The sequence below is a fragment of the Protopterus annectens genome, chromosome 4.part0, assembly GCF_019279795.1.
Source record: "Protopterus annectens isolate FY-2018-M chromosome 4.part0, PAN1.0, whole genome shotgun sequence".
Lineage (NCBI taxonomy): Eukaryota > Metazoa > Chordata > Ceratodontiformes > Protopteridae > Protopterus > Protopterus annectens.
The window spans coordinates 114985485-115010158 of record NC_056733.1 but is presented as its reverse complement, the minus strand read 5'-3'; the positions used below and the strand labels follow the sequence as shown (position 1 = coordinate 115010158).

The window sequence follows — 24674 nt, the reverse complement described above, 5'->3', positions numbered from 1 at the left end:
TGCTTCTGCTTTACTTTTGAAAGGAACTGTGTGGGGAACTGTAAGTGTATGTGCTACTTATGAACACTTGTCTGGCATCTTAGCTTTTGAGCACTGTATTCCAACAGTACTTTGCAGCAGTCAGGCTACTTCCTCGACTACAGCACTGAATCTTATTTTGGTGCCACTGGCTTTACTTCTGCTGTACTTATAGGACCACAACAGGGAAAAAAAAATTAAAAAACATATCTATTTTTAACTTTTCCTTGCGTTTGGCTCATTACAAACCTGTATGTACCAGGTAGAAGTAGTCACTACTAATTTTATTCAGTTTGTAACCCAGAATGCTTTCCTGGGGGCAGACATCCTGATGAGAATTGGTTTTCTTCTAAAAAAAATCTTCCCCATAATACACTGTGGGTCCACTGTTTCTGAGAATACAGTGCCCGCATCTAGACTGTCACATGACAGTTCCATTCACTTAGAATTGAAGAACAGAGAAGAGGAGCTAGTTCTGAGAAGCCTCAGTAAATGTATCATTTAGTGTCACGCAGTGCCTCTTAAAAATGTGTTTCCTACTGATGTGTTGCACATTCTGTGAAAAAAGCTTCCAGATCTACCAGCTCATGGGTGAGAGAAGACTTTTATAGACATTCAACTTTGAGCTGTTTCAGTTCCTTCTCATGTTACTCCTCCTGCATTCCAACCACATTTCCTGCCCTTAGGTTCAGCTAATTTGCATGACAATACACATCGAACAAATGTGCTAGCAGTCTTCCTAGTGTGCCAGTTAAGTGTTCCCTCATCTGTCTCCTTACTCCTATCCTCTGAATAGCATTGTCACAGTAAATCATGTTACAAAAATGCTTTTAGCAATCCTTAATATAAAGGTGTCTGAAAACGTGCCTGTACACAGATGACAATTCATCTCAGCCTCTGACAGATTTAGCTGTTTGCAAATTAATCATCATCTTCTTTTGGCTGTTCCCATTAGGGGTCGCCACAGCAGATCACCCGTTTCCATTTCTTCTTGTCCTCTGCATCTTGCTTTGTCACACCAACCACCTGCATGTCCTCTCTCACCACATCCATAAACCTTATCTTAGGCCTTCCTGTTACCTGGTAGCTTCATCCTTAGCATCTTTTTCCCAATATACTCAGCATCCCTCCTCAGCACATGTCCAAACCAATGTAATCGTGCCTCTGGCTTTGTCTCCAAACCTTCCAAACTGGGCTGACTCTCTAATATACTTATTCCTAATCCTGTCCACCCTGGTCGCAACCAGTGCAAATCTTAATATCTTTAATTCTGCCACATCCAGCTCAAACTCCTGCCTTTTTGTCAATGCCACTGTCTCCAACGCATATAACATAGCTGGTCTCACTACCCTCTTGTAGGCCTTCCCTTTCACTCTTACAGGTACTTGTCTGTCACAAATCACTCCTGACACTCTACTCCACCCACTCCATCCTGCCTGTACTCTCTTCTTCACCTCTCTTCCACACTCACTGTTACTCTGAACTATTGACCCCAAGTATTTAAACTCATTCACCTTCGCCACCTCTACATTTTGCATCCTCACCTTTCCTCTATCCTCCCTCTCATTCGCACACATATATTCTGTCTTAGTCCTGCTGACCTTCATTCCTCTTCTCTCTAGAGCACATCTCAATCTCTCCAGGGTCTCCTTCACCTGTTCCCTACTATCACTACAGATCACAATGTCATCTTCAAACATCATAGTCCACGGGGACTCCTGTCTGATCTCGTCTGCCAACCTGTCCATCACCATTGCAAATAAGAAAGGGCTCAGAGCTGATCATTGATGTAACCCCCACCTCCACCTTAAATGCATCCATCACTCCCACCGCAGACCTCACCGCTGTCACACTACCCTCGTATATATCCTGTACCACTCTTACATAATTTTCTGACACTCCTGACTTCCTCATACAATACCACAACTCCTCTCTAGGCACCCTGTCATATGCTTTCTCTAAGTCTACAAAAACACAATGCAACTCCTTCCGACATTCTCTATACTTTTCCGTCAAAACTCTCAGAGCAAAGAACGCTTCTGTAGTGCTCTTTCCTGGCATGAAACCATACTGCTGATCACTAATCATCATATCCCTTCTTACCCTTACTTCCACTACTCTTTCCCATAACTTCATGCTGTGACTGATCAATTTTATCCCTCTGTAGTTACTACAGCTGTGCACATCACCCTTATTCTTCAAAATCGGTACCAAAACACTTTTTCTCCATTCCTCAGGCATCCTCTCACTTTCCAAGATTTCATTAAACAGTCTGGTTAAAAACTCCACTGCCATTTCACCTAAACACCTCCATGCTTCCACAGGTATGCATCTGGGCCAACAGCCTTTCCATTCTTCATTCTATTCATAGCTATCCTTACTTCCTCCTTGCTAATCCATTGTACTTCATGATTTACTATCCCTACATCATCCAACCTTCTCTCCCTCTCATTCTCTTCATTCATCAACCCCTCAAAGTACTCTTTCCATCTCCTCAACACACTCTCCTCACTTGTGAGTATGTTTCCCTCATTATCCTTTATCGCCTTTACCTGCTGCGCATCTTTACTAGCTCGGTCCCTCTGTCTAGCCCATCGGTACAGGTCCTTTTCTCCCTCCTTAGTGTCCAACCTTTCATACAACTCTTCATATGCCTTATACTTAGCCTTCGCCACCTCTCTCTTTGCCATGCACCTCATCTCCTTATACTCCTGTCTATACTTTCTTCATCTCTCTGACAATCCTACTTCTTCTTTGCCAACCTCTTTCTCTGTGTACTCGACTGTACCTCATTCTCAACTCCTCATTCCACCACCATGTCTCCTTGTCGTCTTTCCTCTGTCCAGATGTGATACCAAGCACCTTTCTAGCCGTCTCCCTTACTAGCTCTGCTGTAGTTACCCAGCTATTTGGTAACTCTTCCCTGCCACCCAGTGCCTGCCTTAACTCATCACTGAACTCCACCTCACAATTACCCTTTTTCAATTTCCACCACTTGATCCTTGGTGCTGCCCTCTCACTCCTCTTCTTGATAACCAGTGTCATCCTACAAACCACTATCCTATGCTGCCTAATGACACTTTCTCCGGTCACCACTTTACAGTCTCCAATCTCCTTCAAACTGGCCCTCCTACATAAGATATAATCCACCTATGTGCATCTTCCTCCACTTTTGTATGTCATCCTGTGCTCCTCCCTCTTGTTAAAATATGAATTCACCACAGCCATGTCCATCCTTTTCGCAAAATCCACTACCATCTGACCTTCTGCATTCTTTTGTTTAACACCATACCTACCCATCATTTCCTCATCCTCTCTGTTCCCTTCACCAACATGCCCATTGAAATCTGCTCCAATCACCACTCTCTCACCCTTGGGTACAGTCATCACCACTTCATCCAATTCACTCCAAAATTTTTCTTTCTCATCCATTGCACACCCAACTTGTCGAGCATACGCACTAACAACATTCATCATTACACCATCAATTTCCAACTTCATAAACATCACTCTATCCGACACTCTTTTCACCTCCAAAACTCTCTCAGCATACTGTTCCTTCAGAATAACTCCTACGCCATTTCTTCTCCCATATGTCTACAAATTAATATTCATCATAAAAAACAGTCATGTTTGCATTATGCAGAATTGCAGTCTTCTGCCTTATTTCTTAGGCATGCCACTGATGTCTCCTTATATTTCTAAGTACTACTGCTTTGTATGCACATATTCATTGGTCTTATGCTTTTTTGATGCAATTTAATAATCTTTCCTTCATGTTATGCACCGACTACTATCACTGTTTAGATAACAGTGTGCATACTGTTCTTGCATAATCTCAGTATTGTTTTCCATTGCAGGCTGCCGCAACAAGCTTTTCTGTTCACTGATATCCATAATTTCACATGTTTGCTCAAGAAGCTAGATAGACAAGACTACCTCCAACAGTATGTTTTATACCACAGTTATTTTTGAAACAGTTTGCAGTTGATCAAACAGCAATTTCAGTGCAGTCTGTTGTAATTCTTAACTTTTTTCTGCAGGAGTATCATTTGTATTCCGCAGTGCTCATCATCCCCCACTCTTAGAGTTATCACTTTGTTTACTTCTAGTAAGTCAGTCATTGAAGCCCCTCTTCAGATATCCACTGCAAACATTAAATCAAACAGACATACAAATGCTCACTGATTAACACTATTCCAAAGAGTGAACCACTGAGCTCTCACAGCCCATCTTTAAAAATCAGCAATGCCTACTATAAACCTATGCAGATGAGAGAACAAAGTGGCATTGCACAGTAACTGCAACTTTGTATGGAAATCAATGAACACTGAGTACATCATTGTAGTACATATAGCAAGGCAGATGTCATCTGTACTTATGGATAGAAATAGCAGTAAATGGTTATTCTACTCCGAATTGCTTGACAAAACTGGAGCAGAAAGTTGTGCACTGTATAACTGTCACTGTTGCATTACTATTATCATACAACTTTAGTTGTTATGCAGGGATCAAGCATGAAAGGCCATTTTTCACAGGAACAACCAAGCAAATGTGATGACAACACTTAGTAGGGTTATACACGAAAATCAACTCGTATGGAACACAGTGATAGGATATGGCTCCTTAAAAAGTAAAGGGTGCAAAGGGCCAAGTTCTGGTTTGAAGTAGCTGAGCTGTAACATCAAGCTACTGGCAAGCCAGCAAATGTACAAACAACCCATGGCAACAACACTGCATAAAGACAAAGATTATAAGAGCTTCTCTAATGTTAAAGACGGAACAATTATGCAGATAAGACACACTTCAGGTACCTTGGCATCTACAAGTGTATAATTTGTGAAGCCTGATGAAAAAGACTCTGGCTTTCAGTACAGGAAGGGGCAAGCTAAGCCAACAGGTGTCATGCTGAAGCGATTAATTCATTATGTAGACATTGTGACTCCTCAGTGAATAACTTCCGTTGAATGTTCAGCAACAGAAGATGAAGGAGGAGGTATGATGCATATGCATGGGAACTCTTAAGTCAGAGACAATGGCTTAACATATTCACAGGAATCTTAACATCAGATGAGGTATGAAAAGTTTCACAGAGGAAACCTGTTTTTAAACTGAATATGTGCAGTAATATTCAGATGGTGCATGTGTCACAAAACAGTTAACATCTAAGCATGGACAGAACACCAGAAAGTAGCTCAAAACAAGTGAACTTGCATATTTATGCAACCTCTATTCCACTGGCCAAGAAAACTTAGGCACGTTCAGCATAGGGATATGTGAGGCCATGTCAGCATTTTGTTACGTGAGGAAATCTTGCAGTTCAACATAATGGTATTAATAGAGATCACTGATGATATCAGTATTATGCTGTACCATCTGACTATCAATTACTGGATTCCTTCCTTGTCTGCCATAAAGACTCTTTATGCAAGTCGCATCAAAAAAAGCACGTCACCAAATGGAAGGCAGGCATTATGGTGATACTGACTCTTCTTCACAGCATATTGTGGCATTTATATACACCTGTGAAGTATACAAAGGTACAGGCAAATTACTCAGCTCCCTGCATCAGACCACATAGCTGTATCATTCTGGCTTTCAGATACAGTTTAAAACACAAAGTAATCCACCAGGTATGCACACTTAGTGATAAACTCATCTTCCAGAAGATGAATACACAGACATATAGACAGACTTGACTTGTCAAGAACATATTAGAAGACGTCAAGCCAGTGCTGTGTATTTGGGCATTCTAATCACCTGTAATGCATAACTAACAATGTTTGAAGTACCACTGGGAATCCCTGTCTTCTGCAATACCATAGTAGAACCATCAATTCATGTTGTACAACCTTGCAAAAAATCTTAACTGACAATTGGCCAAGAACTGTTTGGGATAAATGATATGACCCTAGGTCATGTCTCTAGTGTTCACAGCACATTTTCAACATCTTCTCTGCTCACTATATATTTTCAAGAAATTGCTTCCTTTTATGATATTATGATGCTTCCTTGTCGTTTTGTGGAAACAAAGATCAGAACATGTAAATAGGAATTCTGATGCTTACTCCTATTACTTTTCATCTACTTCCAAAAACTGAAACTATGGTAAGATTTGAATGGACCCTGCAAAGTGTGTATGGGCCCCCTATTGGCTGTGTGCCTGCCATAAAGCTCAGCAGCCCTGGTTTCAGTAAGCTACTGGCCAGCGGGTGTCTAGTTGCCCAGCATGGGTTATCTTGGATAACTCTGTTGAGCGATAGCTGGATGCATAACCAATGAACCTGCCAAACATGAACTAAGAATGAATGTTGGTGTGAATGACCTGAGACGTACCTCCCTGGACTACATGAAAAGAGACATGGAAGAGCTCTCTGATCATGTAGCCCAGGCCGGTATGACCCTGACCCTGAGTAGCATCTTGCCCTCACCAAGAATGGTACCTCAGTATAAAGGAAAAAAATGATCATTTTCAACATTTGTCTAAGCTTCTGGTGTCATTCAAAAGGGGATCCAGTGTCTGTCAGCATGGGACGACATGCTCGACAAGCCCCATTGCTTCGCAAGAGACGGCTTGCACCGGTCACCCCTAGGCTTTCGAATACTAGCCAAGGCTCTTGCTGCCCCCATAGTGCCATTTTTAGGCAAGGCTCAAAAGTTAAACCCACCTCCATAAACAGCACAATTAACAAAAAACTGAGGGTTATGTTATTCAATGCCAGGAGTTTAAATCTCAAGCATGCGCTCGAAGCACTCCTCAGTATGGAGAACGTCGACATCTATGCAGTAACTGAAACCTGGTTCAAAGCTCCGGAGAACACCCCAGCACTACCAGGCTGCAACTCATACCACACATTTCGGCCACAGAACATGGACCAAAACACAAAAGGAAGGGGTGTATCCATATTCGTCAAGGATACCTACACCTCCAGGTTAGTGGCGCAGCATACCACCTCTGAGATCATCCATATGCAGCTAACATCGGGCAAATCTGCAGTGCAAATTATGGCCTGCTACAGATCACCCTCCATGACCCAGGACCATCACTCCACCTTTCTGGAGACACTGGAAAACATGAAGGTCCTACCAAACGCCCTGATATTGGGCGATTTCAATTACCCTCCCATTCACTGGGAAAACTACTAGAGTACAAATTCCCAGGCCCAGCATTTCTTTGAATTCATCAACGCCCTGGCTGGTAAACTCCCCTACCAGAGGACAAAACATATTGGACATAGTCATCACCAGCATGGGCGACAGGTGTTCCACACTGGAGGTCAACCCGTCACTGGTTAGATCAGACCATAAACTAATCAGTCTGGATGTCCACATCCCACCACCACCCCAAACTAAGGAAACCACAGTAAAAAAACGTTTGTAAACCAAATGTCACCTTACTTAAGATGGAGATGGTAATTTTCACAGCCCCCACGCTAAAGGAAAACGCTGGCCAAGATGCAGAAACCTTTACAAATGCACTCTGTGAGCACCTACAAGGATACATGGATCGTGCCATCCCTAGCAAAACCAAGACTCACTTCTCTAAGAAAAGGAACCAGTTTGGTGGACCCTTGCAATAAACAGGCTATACAATAGGAGGAGGAAACTAGTTCAGAAAAAAAAAGCAAATCCCAAGAAGGAAAGACATCCCTGATCAGTATCAGTAAGAAACTGAGGTCCCTCATGAAATCATCCAAGGCCAACTTCGAAAGAAAAATAGCCAAGGATTCAAAAGAAAACCACAAAGCCTTCTTTAGCTATGTTAAGAATCTAAGTAGCAACTCGCAGATATGCACTGAACTAGTGCAAAATACCACAAAATATACTGAACCTACTGATATTGCCAACATCCTGGCAGATAGATTCAGTGCAAACTTCACCCCCCTCTCACCTCCAAAAGGGCCCACAACAATACCGGAAAAGTGTAGTGTCCCAAAAGTCACAGGCGCACAGGTAAACACAGCCCATTCAAAAGCCAAAAACACAGCATCAGTGGGACCAGATGGTGTCCTAGGCTGCATCTTGCACGAACTACAGAATGAACTGACCTCCCCACCTAAACACGCTGTTCAACCACACCCTCTCCACAGGCTACGTGCCCATAGAATGGCGCACAGCAATGGTTATTCCTCTCCACAAAGGAGGGGCCACAACTGACCCTGGTAACTATCGCCCCATAAGCCTAACTAGCCTTTCGTGGAACTCATTATCAAAGACATTGGCGACCTCCAAACACTTGACCCAACCCAGTTTGGCTTTAAGGGCAGATCATGCCTACTAAACCTGTTTGACTTCTTTGAGACAGTCACCAAGGCCATAGATGAGAGTAAGGTGGTTCACACAGCCTACCTTGACCTCGCCAAGGCTTTCCACACCATTCCCCACTTGGGTATTACAAAAAAACTCACCAGCCTGAACTTCTACGTCACGAGATGGGTTGCCAACTGGCTTACAGACAGAACTCACATGATAAGAATAGCGGTCTCCAGGGCTGACTCTAAACCAGTCGCAAGTGGTGAACCGCAAGGCTCAGTCCTGGGACCCCTACTGTTCGGCATATACTTCACAGAAGTACAGGCAAACACAGGAGGACTATGGCTAACCAAGTTCGCCGATGACTGCAAACTGCTAGCTATAATTTACTCTCCGGCTGACAGACATCCTCCAAAAGGGCCTTACTGAGACAGACACCTGGTGTCAAAGTCTTGGCCTCAAGCTAAATGCCAAAAAATGCATAGTCATCCCGTTTGGGAAAAACAAAACACCCATGAATTACCACATAGGTAGCAGCCTCCTTAATACAGAAGAGGTAATAAGAGATCTGGGGACCCAGGTAGATAGTAATCTCTCCTTTGACAATCATATTGCCAAAGTAGTTAGGAAATGCTTCTATGTGGTCCATCTAATTACTAAAGGGTTCGCATCTAGAAATAAAGAGGTTATAGTGCCCCTCTACTCGTCACTCATTAGACCCATCATAGAGTACAGTGCCCCATTTGGGATGTACCTCACAAGACACTTCCAACAGCTGGAAAGACCACGAAGGTACCTCACCAAGAGGATTACTGGTTTCAGACATATGTCCTATGCAGCCCTACTGAAAGAACTCCGGCTGTACTCAGTGGCATATCGCTTACTCTGAGGTGATCTCTGCCTGACTTACAAAGCCATGTCCAACTCAGAATTGATGGGCATGCTCCACCTAAAGAAATCCAAGTCACTGTGAGCCACACGCTCTAGTGAACTAAACCTCACCACAACAATAAATAGAACATGCTGGAGGGATAGATTCCTGTCACAGAGACTCCCCATGCTTTGGAACAAAATTCCAAATTACATCAGGCAGAGCCCCTCACTAACTCTCTTCAAGAGAAACCTTGACGAGTGGATGGGTAGCAGAAAATACACTCCTGGGATCACTTCATTGGCTCTGCTTGACAGAGGATCAGTTAATTAATCAGTGGGACGGCAAAAGCCGACACACTCTGGCTAGGCTTATAAATGCCCTCGGGCAGATAGCCTAGTACCTACCTATGAACCTAAGAATTGCTACTCAGTGTAGGTTCATTGACAGAACACAGCTTGAAAGTCGAAGTGGATGACATGATGGTAAGGAGAAGGCTTGGACAATCCTATGAAACCTGGAGAAAATATGGAAGGGCAGTGCAGCAAAGCATTTTGGCTTGAGATGCAGAGTATTATTCAAGAGGAGGACAGGATAGAAATGGTGTGGGAATTGTGGTGAGACACAAAGGCTTTAGAAGGCAGTGAGGGATATCATCAGAATTAGTCACAGACTCATGGCAATCAGACTCCATTGTAATGATATGGCAGTATTCATAATCTCAGCCTGTGCCCCACAGCGAGGTTGTGATCTTGAGGACAAGAGTGCATTCAGACTGCAGTTGCAGGACCTACTAGTTAAAGTAGGACAAAATGAATTGGTGCGGATAATAGGTGACTCGAATGCCTATATCAAGACAGAGAGAACAGGATATGAGGACTGTCTGGGTCCACATGAGTGGGGCAACAGGAATAAATGAGAGGCCATTCTAGACTTCTGTCTGAATGAACAAATGCAGCATCAGACAATTGTGAAATAAAGTAGGACTGATTTCATGCTAACCTGATGTAGCATGATGCCCATCTACTGTCACTGTTTTCACTGCTTGTGTACGTGAACTTAACAGTAGATGTTCAAATGATCACTGCTGTGTTAGCCTTCACTGTATGGATATAATAGCTGCCCAGCTTCCAGACCTTGAAGGTAATCTTCCACACATCCAACTGTTTAGTTTGAGCTGAGCTGAAAGATGGAGTAGTTTGGGCACCAAGCCCTTCACTAAAGCCCTGAAAAGTTGAATGCTAGGAAACTACAGTTAGAAGTCATCACATTGGCAGCAAAAGTATACAGAATTAAGGGGCAGTGAAAGGACATTGTGACTATTACAGCAGCGATTCTTCGAACATCTACTGTTATGGTAAAATTACTTGCACAACTGTACTGTGTTCCTCATAATAACTGTTGCATTTTCCTTAGCTATACAAGTGGCTTGCTGTAGCTTAAAACATCTGGGAGGTGGAATAGCACCTTGGGATGTCTATCAGTCAGCTTGATATTACAGTACCATTTATTGTAACTCCTATGTTTATTGGAAAAACGAGGAGCTCCTTTATCACTTCTGTGCACCTGGACCTCTCTGTGAACATTGACTGACAGCTTATTAGGGTATCCCCTATTCGAGAGATCATGTAAGAAATTATCAAGTGACTTGGTCATATCTGCATGATTAGTATTGAGACGTTAAAGTCTCAAAGATTGTCCTTTCACAATATTTGGAAAAAGTTGCGAAGGATGCATACTGGATTTGTGTTGTATACTATTTTTCCAGCATGTCTTCTTAACAGACTTAGTATCTAGCCTGCCTATATCATTCTTGTGTAACATGATGTCCAAGAAATCTGTGCTGACTAGAGACCATTGCATGACAAATTTAAGATAGTTGGTAGTCCCCTCAAGATACATAATGAATTCCTTCAACTGTGCTTCATTCCTCTTCCACAACAAAAGAACGTCATCCACAAATCTTCCATAGTATATCATACTTTCCTTATAGACATTATTGTTCAATACATATTCTTCCTCCCATTGTTCCAACACTAAATTGGCATACGTGTTGGCACATGGGGCACCCATGGCTACCCCTTGTTTCTGCAAAAAGTAGCTTTCACCAAAAATAAAAACATTGTGATTTTAAAATCAATTCTAACAGTGTACAAATCACAGTTATGATGTGATTATACTGACTATGGTGTGTCATGTATAGTCTAATTAAATCTATCTCCTCTGTATTCGAGATCTCTGTGAATAAAGTTTTAATGTCAGGTGTGAGTAACAATACTTCTGATAAATCCAAGCCTTCTACTTTATCAAACAAAGTCGATAGGCAGTGCTGTGTATCCTCCAGAACCAAAGGGGCTTCTTCTAATAGAGGTTTTAACATATTTTCTACATAATGTGACAGGGGCTCGGTGGCCCAGTCTCGTCCTGAGATTGTGGGTCGCATAGGGGGTTTCAACAAGGTTTTGTGTATCTTGGGTAGGCCATTAAAGGTGGGTATCAAAGGATATTCCACCAAAAGGAACTTGTACAAGTCAAAATCTATCAGCCCATACATCAGTAATTCATACAACACATCCCTAATAGTATGAACACTTCTATCTATCCGTCTATCATGATATATGTAGTTGTATCCATAAGCGTTTCATTCATCCAGCTTAAATAATCAGTTTTATTAAGAATAACAACAGCTCCCCCTTTATCAGCTGGTCTAATGGTAATGTTATCAGACCTCTACAGTTGTTCTAAAACTTTTCTCTAATGCAGTTAAATTGGAAAAGTGGCTTTAGTTCTACAGGATGCATCATACTTATCTATCTCACAGACTTAATAAATGCTTCTACTGTGTTGGATAGAGGGGGATTGAAAGTACTACATTTACGGCATAAAGTTGTATTTGTACTTACAGATGAAGCATTTGATTGACCATACAAACATTTCAGTGTAACATCTCTAGCAAAAAGTCTCAAGTCCGAAATAACTTCATTGATGTCCGATCTCTTAGCTGGTATGTAACTTAGGCCCTTATTTAAGACCGCAAATTGTGTTTCAGTTAATGTCATATCAGACAAATTATAAACAAGTGCTTATGCAAGGAAAAAAAAATCTGTTTTTCATACTTTTTGCATGGAATCCTGGAGCAGAAATCAGTTAACTGTTTACTGTGAGTGGAGGCAAAAAGATCTATTTGAGGTGTTCTCCACAGATAAATCAATTCCTGGATGATCTGATTCAATTTCAGTTTTATTTAGTAAGGCTCTGTCCTAGTCCTGCTCAGCTTGTGTATCGCACAATTTTACTCTGACCGTAGCCATGATGCTTGCGTAATGAGATTGCGCTGAAAAACGATATTTTTATTTTCCTTTCTTTACTGGGATAGTGTAGCTGGGTTTGGCATGAACCCCTTTCAGTAGAGGCCTGGGTCGAGCAGCTCCAAATGTTTTACTATCTATAAGATAAGCATGATAATTTAATGAGAAACTGGATAATTATATCCAGTATAAGATTATGCATAAATGAGATTAAACAAGAACATATAAGGAGGAGAAATTTTACAAAGACAGTTTATGAGCAGCAGTGAGCTTACTTTATAGGAATAAATTAAGTCTCAGTATAGGTCCTTGGTGCAGCAAAATGATTGTTTGCAAAAAAGTTATTTCTAAGAGGAGAGAAAAATCATGTTAGGAAGACAGTAATAGTGAGAAAGATGTAGCTGAGTGAGAGTAGGAGCATATTCTTGTAATGAGAAAATTAGAAGTGAGAAAAGGAGTACAGTCAGAATTTGTTCTAGAGATGAGAAAAGATGAAATATACTGGAATTGTGGCAGTCAGCCTTGAGATGTGGGAGTAGATCTATTTATATCCCTGGCTAGCAAGGGCTAGTCTGCATAGGGGGTAGGATCTGATTCCCCCATTTATGTGCCGCATCACTTTGGTGTGGTCACAAAACTAATATCTTTCAGCTTTTCCTGGGTAGGGGTTGCCACAGCGGAACTCCGGTCCGCTAATGATTGGCAGTGGGTTTTTTTTTTATGGTGTCGAGGTGCCAGCCTGACTAAATACTTGTAATGGTACTGAGGACCAAAGATGTACAGTGTTGATAAAAAATGAAAAAAAAAAGCTGCATTTTAACCAAGGTAAATAAAAAAATAATGTCCATAAAGACCTCGGATAACCTTTACGATGGCTTACCTTATACTGATTTGAAGTCATAGCTTTCAGTGCAGATAAGCACTGTGCTACTTCTTTAAAAAAATGTAATGAACAGTACAGCATTATCCCTTTGCATTGGTGCACTTTTTTTTTTTTTTAATGGAGAGAAAGTGATAGGTGGAAATGGCATAGACCAACAACTGCTACTATTCTCACTTCATGTATCAAAGCGTAAGTCATCTCCAACTGTGGGCAGAAATAACAGCAATGAAGCCTATTCGGAGCCCCAGTTCAGTGACAAAATAAATACAGAAAGTTGTGCACTGCTTGAGTTCCACTATGCTGTATTTATAATAGAACAGATGTTTAGATGGCAATGCTGGGATCAAGCTGGAAAGCATAGTTTGCCTGGAATCATTACCACATCAATCATAATTTGATGTCAAAACCTAGCTGGAATGTACATGAGCAACAGATGTACTCAAGGGAAAAGCATTGGTAAAGTGTCGAAAGAAAAAGGGTGCATCAGTTTGCATTGTTCTGCAAACTTTTTTTTAACCATTTGTGCTGTATTTTCAAAGTTTAGGACAGGCGCACAGTCTCCAGAAAGTAGTTTTTGGCAACAGCAATGCATAAAGTCAAAGATTATAACAATGCCTTAGAGATGCATATGCATAGGTTGTGAAGTATGATGAATAACAATGACCCAAACTTGCAGGGGGTAGCTCAGTAGCAGTTGTAATGCTGAGCAGATGCATTGATTGTGCAGACGTATTGACTCAGTGAATGATTGTGATCGTCTGCTAATAAAAAGACACTGGAGAAGAGAGTACAAAAGTCATGGGATCCCAAGTCAGAGACAGTGATCTAGAATATGCTTAGATGTCTCAAAACAGTAGCATCACCTAATTTGTGAAAAAGCTTCCACTGGAAACCAGTGCTTTAAACATAAGATGTAAAGTCAATATTTGTATATAATGATGGTCAACAGGTCTGAAGATTAGCAAAAATATGTACACCAGTCTGTTTATGCAACCTCTGTATAATCATAAAGATAATATTGGAAGTTTCAGTACAGGTGCACAGGAATATGTGGGACAATTTCTCTTTTGCTTGTAAGCATGTTAAATGGTTAAATAAAAAAAAAAAATCATGCAAGGCAACATAATGTAATTTGCAGATAGGGTAGATCTCAGAACCGTGTCCTACCATGTGAATGGCATATAATAGTTGCCTTGTTTGCCTCCCTTCAAACACATTAAGTAAGTTGCATCTAAAAGCTTTTCAGCTGCAGGAATGCAGTTATTAGAGGTACCTGTCGCACTTCTGCGAACCACACAGTGTCATCTTCACAATCAACAGCAAGTACAATCCACTCAGTCATCAAAATACTACCCTTCCCACATCTGACCACCTAGCAGCATCTTTCTATCTTCAAAAAAACAGTTTACAGCCAAGATGGTCCACACAATTGTGCACACTTACTGAAAAAGTAACCTCCAGCAGAGGAGCATGCACTGAGACAGGAGGAAAATCATCTTGCACGTTAGAAGTAAAGTTCCTGGTCTTCATTATTAGACAGTACAAGGGAGGACACAGTATAGATCTTTCAAGCTATTGGCCAATTGCCATTTTATCTCTCCTATCAGAAATATTACACAAATATATTTATATTCAACTTCTCAGCTGTCTAATACATAGACAACTTATGTCTTCAAACCACCTCAGCTTCAATCTTCATCACAGCGCAACTACTGTGTTGCTGAATTTCATTAGTACTAACAACATCCATAGAAATGATGGAAGCCTAATCTCACGCATCTTCCTAGACTTATGAAAATGTTTTGATACTGTCTCTCAGATACTCTCTCATGCTTAGTATTCTCCAACTCTTCACTGGAATGGTTCCATAGCTGTCTCTCAGAGCATAAGCAGTGAAATTAATTATTTTGCTACCTATTATACCTAGAATATATATATATATATATATATATATATATATATATATATATATATATATTGCTATATATATATATTCACTATCATATCTGCCAACAGGTTGGTCACACAAAACTACTGGGTATCATCATAGATGACCAGTTTAAATTTGACCACCATGTATCACACATGATTAATACAAATCAGTAACTGGGTACCTTATACAGATTAAAAATGCCAGATGACATATAGCCTGTACTTTCTTACTGCTAATCTCTCCTGTATGCTGTCCAAGGACTCACCAACTTTTAAGTCTCACAACTGGCCAAACCTGAGCAATGTCAAAATGAAACAGCCAAATCTGCAGTAAACTGTAACAACAGAACACACTACTTCCTATTTCTCAGAGAATTAAACTGGTTAGACATACTGCATCACCTAGCTTTTTCTCAGCCAACAATACACCAACTTTTCTAAGCAAGAAAATCACCCAGCCCTTATACAAGATTTTTATTTTACTGTAAAGGAAAATCACTAATTATAAACAAACAATCTAATACTGCTCATGACTCTATATTCAAATATTGTAGCTAATAGCAAGCAGATGCAGCTTGCAACTTCCAGCTCACAGCTTCACAAGTAGAAAACACAGCTACAGTGAACGGGATTTCTAACTAAAATTTAAGTGACAAAAACAATATCATCTCCAACTTCTGCCCTATTGCCATCCTCTCACCAATCTCCAAGATTCTGGAAAAATGTATCCACACTCAGATTTTTCCCCAGTTCACCCAAAACCACCTCTTACCTTAAACTCAACATGGCTTTAGACCTGGTTATAAGTACCACTACTGCCCTTATATCATTCCTAGACACAATTAACAGGGCTCGTGACTCTGGAAAAACTGTTGCAATCATACTCCTAGAACTCTTAAAAGAACTTCAATACTGTCTCCCATCATCTGCTACTATCATAACTTTCTCACTTCTTTCTCTCCCCCACCACCATAAACTAGTTTTCTAGCTATCTTTCAGACAGGCGACAAGGCATCAAATAGGAAAACTCCATCTCATCCTACCTCTATACCCCTACCGAAGTTGAGCAAGGCTCCATACTCAGCTCCCTATTATTCAGTATCTATTAATGATTTTCACACCTCTTTCTCGGATGCCATTGTAAATCAGTATGCTGACGACTCAGCTATAGTCTGCTCAGCCGACTCAGTTTCTGGTCTGTTACTCAAAACACAAACTGCTTTCTCCACCACTGAATCCTGGAGGTTCAATAACCACTTAGCACTGAACCCCAAACAAAACTAAAATCTTGATTTTCACGCCATCCAAATCTTCTAAATTATACAGATGCATTCAATATTTATAGCCAAAATGAGTCACTAAATTACTAATATAAATTGTCCCCCACACAGAACTACTTGGAGTAGTCCTAAATGAACAACTAAAATTCAATATCCATGTACAACAAAACATCAAAAAAAAAAAAAACAAAACTTGGATTGCTTTACAGACTCCATCAATACCTAACTTCTTCCTCTAGAAAAACCCTCACCTCCACCTACCTACACGTCTCTCTTATGTATGGTTCCCCTCTACTTAACTTCTAAACCTCCCTAAAAGCCAAGCTGGAAGTTTGTTACAGCAAGATATCTAAATTTGCAACAAATTCCACTATACACAAATACTCCTCCCACCACTGTAAAGCACTTCACTCACTAAATTGGCCGGAGCTCCCAAATTACCTTGACTGTTTACAACTTACCACTGCTTGCAAACTCATATTCAAACGCTCTGACTGTCCCTCCCCAAGTTCTGTCTTCACCTCCTATCTCATAATAGACCCCGTAGATCCGAAAACAAGAATTTACTCCTGGTTGACAATCCTAAACTACCTCCTGGACAACTTATCTTCTCTTTCTCCTTGGCCAAAAAGTGGAATGCTCTCCCTTTATACATCAGAGCTACCCAAAACTCTGTCACTTAAATCTTCTCTACATTCTAACCTATCCTGTACCTGGAACTGTTCTTGCACCCAGTCCTCTAATAACCTTCTCACATCAAACTTCTTAATTATTTACTGTACTTGCCTTTATTCCTCACTATATTTGCCTTAACTCCTGCCTAATATCCTGTATCAAAAAAAAAAAGCCTCATATTTTTAATTTATCCATTGTATAACTGCTGTGTAAAAACAATGTTTATAATGTATGATGCTACTTACCACGTTCTGTACAGAAGTTTTCCCTGAGCATCCACTTTTCAGTTTCTGTACTTGTTTATAATGTGTTAATGACCCATTTTCTGTAAGTGTATATTTCTACTTTAAGATGTTACTTTTCTTGTACTGTGGAGCTTTTCTCCCCGGGCCTTCACTGAAAATGGGGTCAACACGGCCAGTGGACTTCCCCGATTAACAAACCGAAAATAAATAAATAAAATAAAGAATGCCAACTGCAGCTGCTCATAGCATGCGATACATAAATAAAATTCCTATCTTTGAATGGAAAATTTACAGTATTACAAACAACCAAATCCGCCAGATGCGGCCATATTGAAATAATGGAGTCAACACATATCTGAGCATCTGTACATCTAAAAAAATATGAAAAAGAAAAAAATACACAGAAAAAAAGCTACTTAGCACTTCATTCTAATATAAAAGTTCAACCTTTTGAACATTAGCTATATTTTTAATATGTATCAGTTTTAAAAATATAAACTAAAAACACAATATAAAAATAGTAGTGTACATATAACTTTTTTGTAAAATAAAATAGTAAATATGTACAATGCTTGTGACAAATTTCCACTGATCACACTGTTTGTCAATGGTCTGTCCACCCTCCAGCACAACTGCAAGCAGACAACACTTAATACAAGAGGACATAAATTGAACAGTACCTTTAATGACTACCTCCTAAATTATTCTGCCCATTTGTGAAAATGGTTCATTACTAATAAACTAAACCTGAGCATGATCTCACTTAACCAGACACCACTCCTGGGTTGAGTCTAAAAAAAAGTCGAGAGATCAGTGTTCTGCTTCAGGAAATAAATACAAATAAAACAAACAAAATAAAACCTCAATACCACAAAGTGCTCACTGCTTCAGGTTCTTAGTTCAGTAGCCAAAATGATTTTAGTGGTGAGGTTTTTCACATTTTTTTTGATTGTTTAAAGATATTAGTATTGCGGTTTGTGCCCCTATTATATTACTTTGAACAACATTGTGAACAAAGACAAAAGACTAATGGGGCAATTTTTGACTGGGCTGTACACGAGTATAATTTACATTAGGGTGATTTAAAGTGCTTATGTGACTTGGCTTCAATTTTTGGTTAGATAATATCACATATGTTACATCTGAATGTGGTCTGTTGGTTTTCCAGCATAGAATTATTGTGGAGTTTTTGCATGTGATTTATATTTATGCAATTGGGGTTTTTTGCCATGGGCTTTCCCTAGTGAAGTTGGGTCAATAATTTGAGTAATATAGCTATGATATATGTGTCCGATACATATGTTGGCTATTATATTGACCTTCTTAAAGACTAGTATAGGAGACTTTATTGTGTATATTAATACTGTCTGCTGTTGAATTTTCAACTTGATATACTCTTTTTAGAGTTGATGACATCTGTAACATTATTTTTTTAAATACTTGTATTCTTAATAGGTTAGGTCCTGGCAGGATGCATGCTGACCACCGTACGGCATGAAATGTAGGGGGAAAAACCCTTGCGTGGACTCTGTGAAATAGTAGTTTAATAAGACCATAGTCCCTAATCTGCAGACTATTAGGTCTCTTCTCCCAGAGGAACCCTTGCCATAGATATAGTTCCTGATGTGGAGGATATAATGGGTCGGTCATAAGGAGGAGGAGGAGTTATGGAAAGGCAGAAAGTGAATGCACCACTGAGGGACAAAAAAGTAAATGAAAGTTTATGCAGTTCATTTATCCATTCATACATACATGCACACACACACACACACACGCACGCACACTCACTCACTCACTCACTCTCTCTCTCTAGTTACTTCCATGGTACAAACGCACATTCACACACACACACACACACACACACTATATATATATATATATATATATATATATATATATGTATAGATTCACTTCAGAATCTCAAATTTCATATGATCGATGTTTTGGAATGTCGAGATTATAAAATACAACATTTGAAAAAGAAAAAAACTTTCAATGTTTCTGCAGGAGAGGCAAGCCCCCCCACTACTTAAATATACCAACTCCGAGATCACACTACAGTGAGGAAAAGGGAAATTTCCCATTCCACACTGTATGCAGATCTCCGTTCAGAATTTCAAAGTTCTAAAACTTCGATTATATGGTCACGACCATTTGAATTTCGAGGTTTTAGGATTTCGAGATTCCGAAGGGAACCCATAAAGACATACACAGATACAGATGTATGCGTTTACTTTTTCTTATCAAAATTACGTTTAACCGAACTTCAAGTAACCAAAACCAGTTTTTTGAATCTACAGATCTGAAGGTAGGAGATTCATTTGTCTGCAACCTGTGGGTTATGGATCCGATATCGGATCCGAACCGGCATGGTTTATCCAGCTATGGATCCGAGCTCTTAGCTCCTCCCCTCACCCATAATGCCCTGCTCTCCCTACATGACCTCAGATCTAGTTTGCCGCGCTGGTAACCAGGTCTTGGATTCTGAGCTCTTCAGCTAAGTGATTTTTTTGTACCTAAAGAAAGCTTTAATTTGAGTATTTGTTGTGATATTTGAGTGATTGTGTTAGGTTTCCCTTTATAATTTGCTAGTTTCAGCTTAAAATTTTTAATTTTAAAAACTTTTAGTTTATACCCTCCCCTCGCTGGTCGGAGTTTCTGTTTGAGTGGGGCCTTGTGTGTGTACTAGTTTAGTACTAGTTCTCTGTCTTTTGTTTTTATTATGGCAGAAGCCCCTAAGGCAATATTTTCCAAGTGCTCCGAGTGTGGCCATAAGCTATCCCCTGCTGATGGCCACACTCGGTGCGTTTGATGCCTTGGGGTTGAACACCTCACTTCTGGATGTTCCATTTGTGCAGGGTTCAACCCCAGGGCATTGAAGGAGCGGAGGTCTAAGCTGGTCCTGGCGGAACTTCTACCCCCGGACTCGGCTTCGGCTCCCGCTCCTGTGGTGGGTACCGTGGCCTCGGTTCCCTCCTCGCCTGCTCCCCCTCCTCCACCTGGGACTCAACCTCCCGCTGCTGGGTTGGAGGAGAGAGAGAGAGGCAAGAAAAAAGGATCGGAGCGAGAAGCACCACAAGCAGCGGGCCGAGACCTCCATTTCGGCCCCGCCAGCTAAGCGGGCTTCTCCTCCGGCCTCCTTGGCTACTGGCTCCCCCCCCCTTGGCTTCGGTCTCCGGTCTGCTTTTCACCGGGGCCTGAGGAGGAGGAGACCCGATCTCCGTTGAGGCTATCGAGGAGGCACTCAAGGCCTACCTCGGTAGCCTCTTCGAGATCCACGTATAGCCTTTCTGACGCCGATCTGGACCGGATGATGAGAAGGTTCATCCAGGCCCAGATGCAGATGGGAGTGCTCCTGCCTCCCCCCCCCCCTCTGGGGGGGAGCTCGACCCCATTTTTCAAGCCTATAGTTCCTTCTCCGACCCGCTACCCGGGTTCGGAGCGTTCGGAGCCGGGCAACTTCGGAGCCGGGGGTGGGTCGGCACCGATAGTACTAGGTACCCTGCCCTCGAGTGTTTCGGATCCGACCTCTCGGAGCCTGGCTCCGAGCTTCGGATCCGGGGGACTCAGTGTGCCTTCGGCGCCGTCTGTGTCGGAGCGCACTGGTCCCTCGGATCAGAGTGTCTCGGGGCCGGCTCCGATCCACTCTTCGGATCCGAGGGGGAGCCGACTTTCGGATCCTTTGGTCAAGGCTGGCTCCCCCTCGGCTTTTGATGTAGTGGAGAGGGCTCTGTTGAGGGCTTCCGGACCTCTGGCACTTGCTTCGGCTCCGTCCCTCGCACCATCCGGCCAGTGGGACAGCCCGCTTCAGTGCTCCAAGCTGTTCCTTTGGAACAAGACACTGCTTGCGAGGGCTCCTCGGACAGCCCCCCCCGAGGAAGCCCCTCACAAGCATACGTGTAAAAGGAGGCACATAGACTCCCCCGAGTCTTTAACTGAAGACATGGATTTGGAGGAAGGGGAAGGCTCCCCAAGATCACCCCCCAAGGATGTCTCCTTTGGAGACATCATGGAAATGCTTCGCATAAGGGGGGGGGGTGGTCTGCCCCCAAGTCTTCCTCGGACGAGTCCATGTTCTTGGAGGCATTCGAAGCGGGCCCGTCTACCTCTTGGGTGTCCCCTCCTACCGACCCCCTGGTGGACCTCATTACCACCAGGGCGTGGAAGGAACCGGACACCGTGGAGCCAATCCCCAAAAGGCCAGACCGAATCCTTAGCCCCCCTGCAGACTGTGCCCACTGGAGTAAGGGGCCCCCTGTAGATGCCATGTTGACGGCAGCAGCCACCAAGAGGGAGCTCGCTCAGGAGAGTCCCTCAGTCCACCCTCCGAGCAAGGAGTCTCTGATGATGGACCGCTTGGGGAAGCGAATGTTTAGTTCTGCGACCTTCTCAGTGAGGGCGCTCAACTACTTGGCACATGTGATCAGGATGCAGCGCGATCTTATTAAGGAATACGCTGCATCCCCCCCTGAGTCCATGTCGGAGGAGGACAAACTTTTGCACTCCATCCGTATGGCCACTCTTCGATCCGTGACGAATACCTCTATGCGGTTGCTGTCTCATGCTACTGAGGGAGCCGCTAGAGCTGCAGGAGTAGGCCTAGTCACGAGACGCCAGGTCTGGCTCCGCCATTGCGATTTCACAGAGCCCTTCAAGGCATCCTTCGCGAACGCCCCCTTCGATGGTTCTGCCCTTTTTGGCAAGACGGTTCGCGACACCTTGACCCAGAGCGAAAAGGACGGGAAGATGCTGTCTGCCGTCGGAATCTGCTTCTCTGTGCCCCAGAGGTCCTACTCTAGGAACCAAAAGGGCCAGAAGAAGATGTGGTTCCGGAAGTCGCAGCAATCCCAACCCGCTCCGGGCAACCAGTCCTTCCGTGGCAGAGGAGGACAGGGAGGACGCCGCCCCAGGGGCAGAGGGGCTCCCAGGAACTTCGGGTCCAGAGAACCTTTCTCTGAACGGCCCGCGCAGCAGCCCTGAAGGGTTGCCCGACTGCTCCACTCTGGAGGCAGTCTGGGAACGTTTTTCGGAGCACCTAGCAGCATGGGAGTCCATAACATCAGACCGCTGGGTCCTCCGCATTATATCCAGAGGATACAAGATCCCCTTTCATCGCATTCCAAAATTAAAATCCCTCCCCAACGTTCCACCCGGTCAGTGGGAGGCCGCTTCGGCAGAAATTGGCCATCTGCTGGGGAAAAGAGCCATCCAGCCCTTCCCCCCAGACCAGATCGGATCAGGGTTCTACTCCAGGTTCTTTTTAGTGCCAAAGAAGACGGGGGACCTAAGACCAATTTTAGACCTGTCCCTGTTAAACCTGGCAGTTCCCAAGGAGAAGTTCCGGATGGTCACCTTGCAATCCATCCTCCCCCTTCTGGGAGAGAATCAGTGGATGTGCTCTATAGACCTCAAGGATGCGTACTACCACATACTAATGGACAGACGTTCCAGGAGGTTTCTTCGCTTCCGGCTGGGAGCCAGTCACTACCAGTTCAGGGTCCTTCCCTTTGGTCTCACCACAGCCCCCAGGGTGTTCACCAAAGTATTAGCAGTGGTTGCGGCCCACCTGAGGCTTCAGGGGGTGCAGGTCTTCCCATACCTGGATGACTGGCTCCTTACTGCCCCAACAAGGCATCTACTATCATTGGCGCGAGACTCTTTTCTTCATCTAGCTCCCCGCTTGGGCATCACGATAAATGTAGCAAAATCCAACCTGGCCCCTACTCAGTTGATAGATTTTATAGGTGCCAGGTTAGACACGAGGGAGTTAAGAGCCTTCCTCACAGCCGACAGAGTTCAGAATTTGTGACTCCAGGTGCGGGCCATCCTCCACTCCAGCTCTGTTCCAGCGGAATTGGTCCTGAGGGCTCTAGGGTCCATGGCGGCAGCAATATCTCTTCTTCCTCTCGCCAGGTTCAACATGCAGGTCCTTCAGTGGACACTTCAAGTTCAGTGGTCTTACCTTGCTCTACCTCTGCATCATCCCATTGCGATCAGCAAGGCTTGCAAGCGGTCCCTCTTGTGGTGACTCCACTCACAGGATCTCCACGGAGGCCGCCCCTTTTGTGCTTCTCCCCCTCTCGCCACGGTGACCACGGACGCCTCCCGCCTCGGGTGGGGGGGGCATTTTGCAGGCAGGACGGTCCAAGGCACGTGGAACGACTCAGAGACCTCCCTGCATATCAGTGTTCTAGAGATGAGAGCAGTGCTCTTGGCGTTGCGAGCACTTCAGGCCTTTCTTCCCCTGGGAACAATTGCGATTCAGTCAGACAACATGTCAGTGGTCTGGTACATCAACAAACAGGGGGGAACCAGGTCTTATCCCTTATGTCGAGAAGCCATGAGAGTGTGGGAATGGGCGATCTCCACCAACCGCTTTCTCATCGCAACGCATATTCCGGGTCGGTCCACCATCCTGGCGGACAAGCTCAGTCGCACCATTCTCTCCCCGTACGAGTGGTCTCTCAATGCTCAAGTAGCAAAACGTATCTTCGCACGGTGGGGAACTCCTTGTTGCGATCTTTTTGCATCTCCCTTAAACACCAAGTGCGACAGTTTTTTCGCTCTAATCCCTCCTCCAGGGATTCCCGAGACGCTCTGGTGCATGCTTGGCCTCCCGGTCTTCTTTATGCTTACCCCCCTTTGCCTCTGATGCTCCAAGTTCTTCAGAAAGCCTCTCGGTTGGGGTGCAGAATGATCCTCATTGCCCCATTCTGGCCTCGACAGATCTGGTTCCCTTTCCTAAGGTCTCACTCGGTGAATCCACCTTGGATTCTAGACCCCACTCCGGATCTGATATCGCACCCATCGAACCTACCAACTCCGAATCTGGACAACCTGAAGCTAACTGCTTGGCTGCTCCAGTTCCACTCCTAATTAGGACTCCCGGTATCTCGTCTCCCGTTAAGGCCATCTTGGTAGCGGCTCATAAACCATCTACCAGGAAAGTTTACCGCAGTAAATGGAAACGATTCTCCATTTGGGCGGAGCGGCAAGGTCTAGATCCCTTCACGGTTCCCCTTCCTCTGGTGCTAGACTTCCTAACCACTCTCTTTAATGACGGTGCCAGTAGTTCCACGGTCAAAGTGCAGCTTGCAGCCATTTCTCACTATCATGTTGGTCATGACTCTGGACCACTTATGTCTGCCAAATTGTGTAAAATCTTCCTTAAAGGCACCTTTCTCCTTAGGCCCCCTATCAAGCAAGCGG

The 24674-nt window shown here is 43.2% G+C and overlaps 1 protein-coding gene across 1 annotated transcript in view; it reads left to right on the top strand.

Moving 5' to 3' along the window:
- Positions 1 to 24674, top strand: part of LOC122799218 — a 1108404-nt gene that overhangs the window by 9973 nt on the left and 1073757 nt on the right. The gene's annotated exons all lie outside the window — the stretch shown is intronic.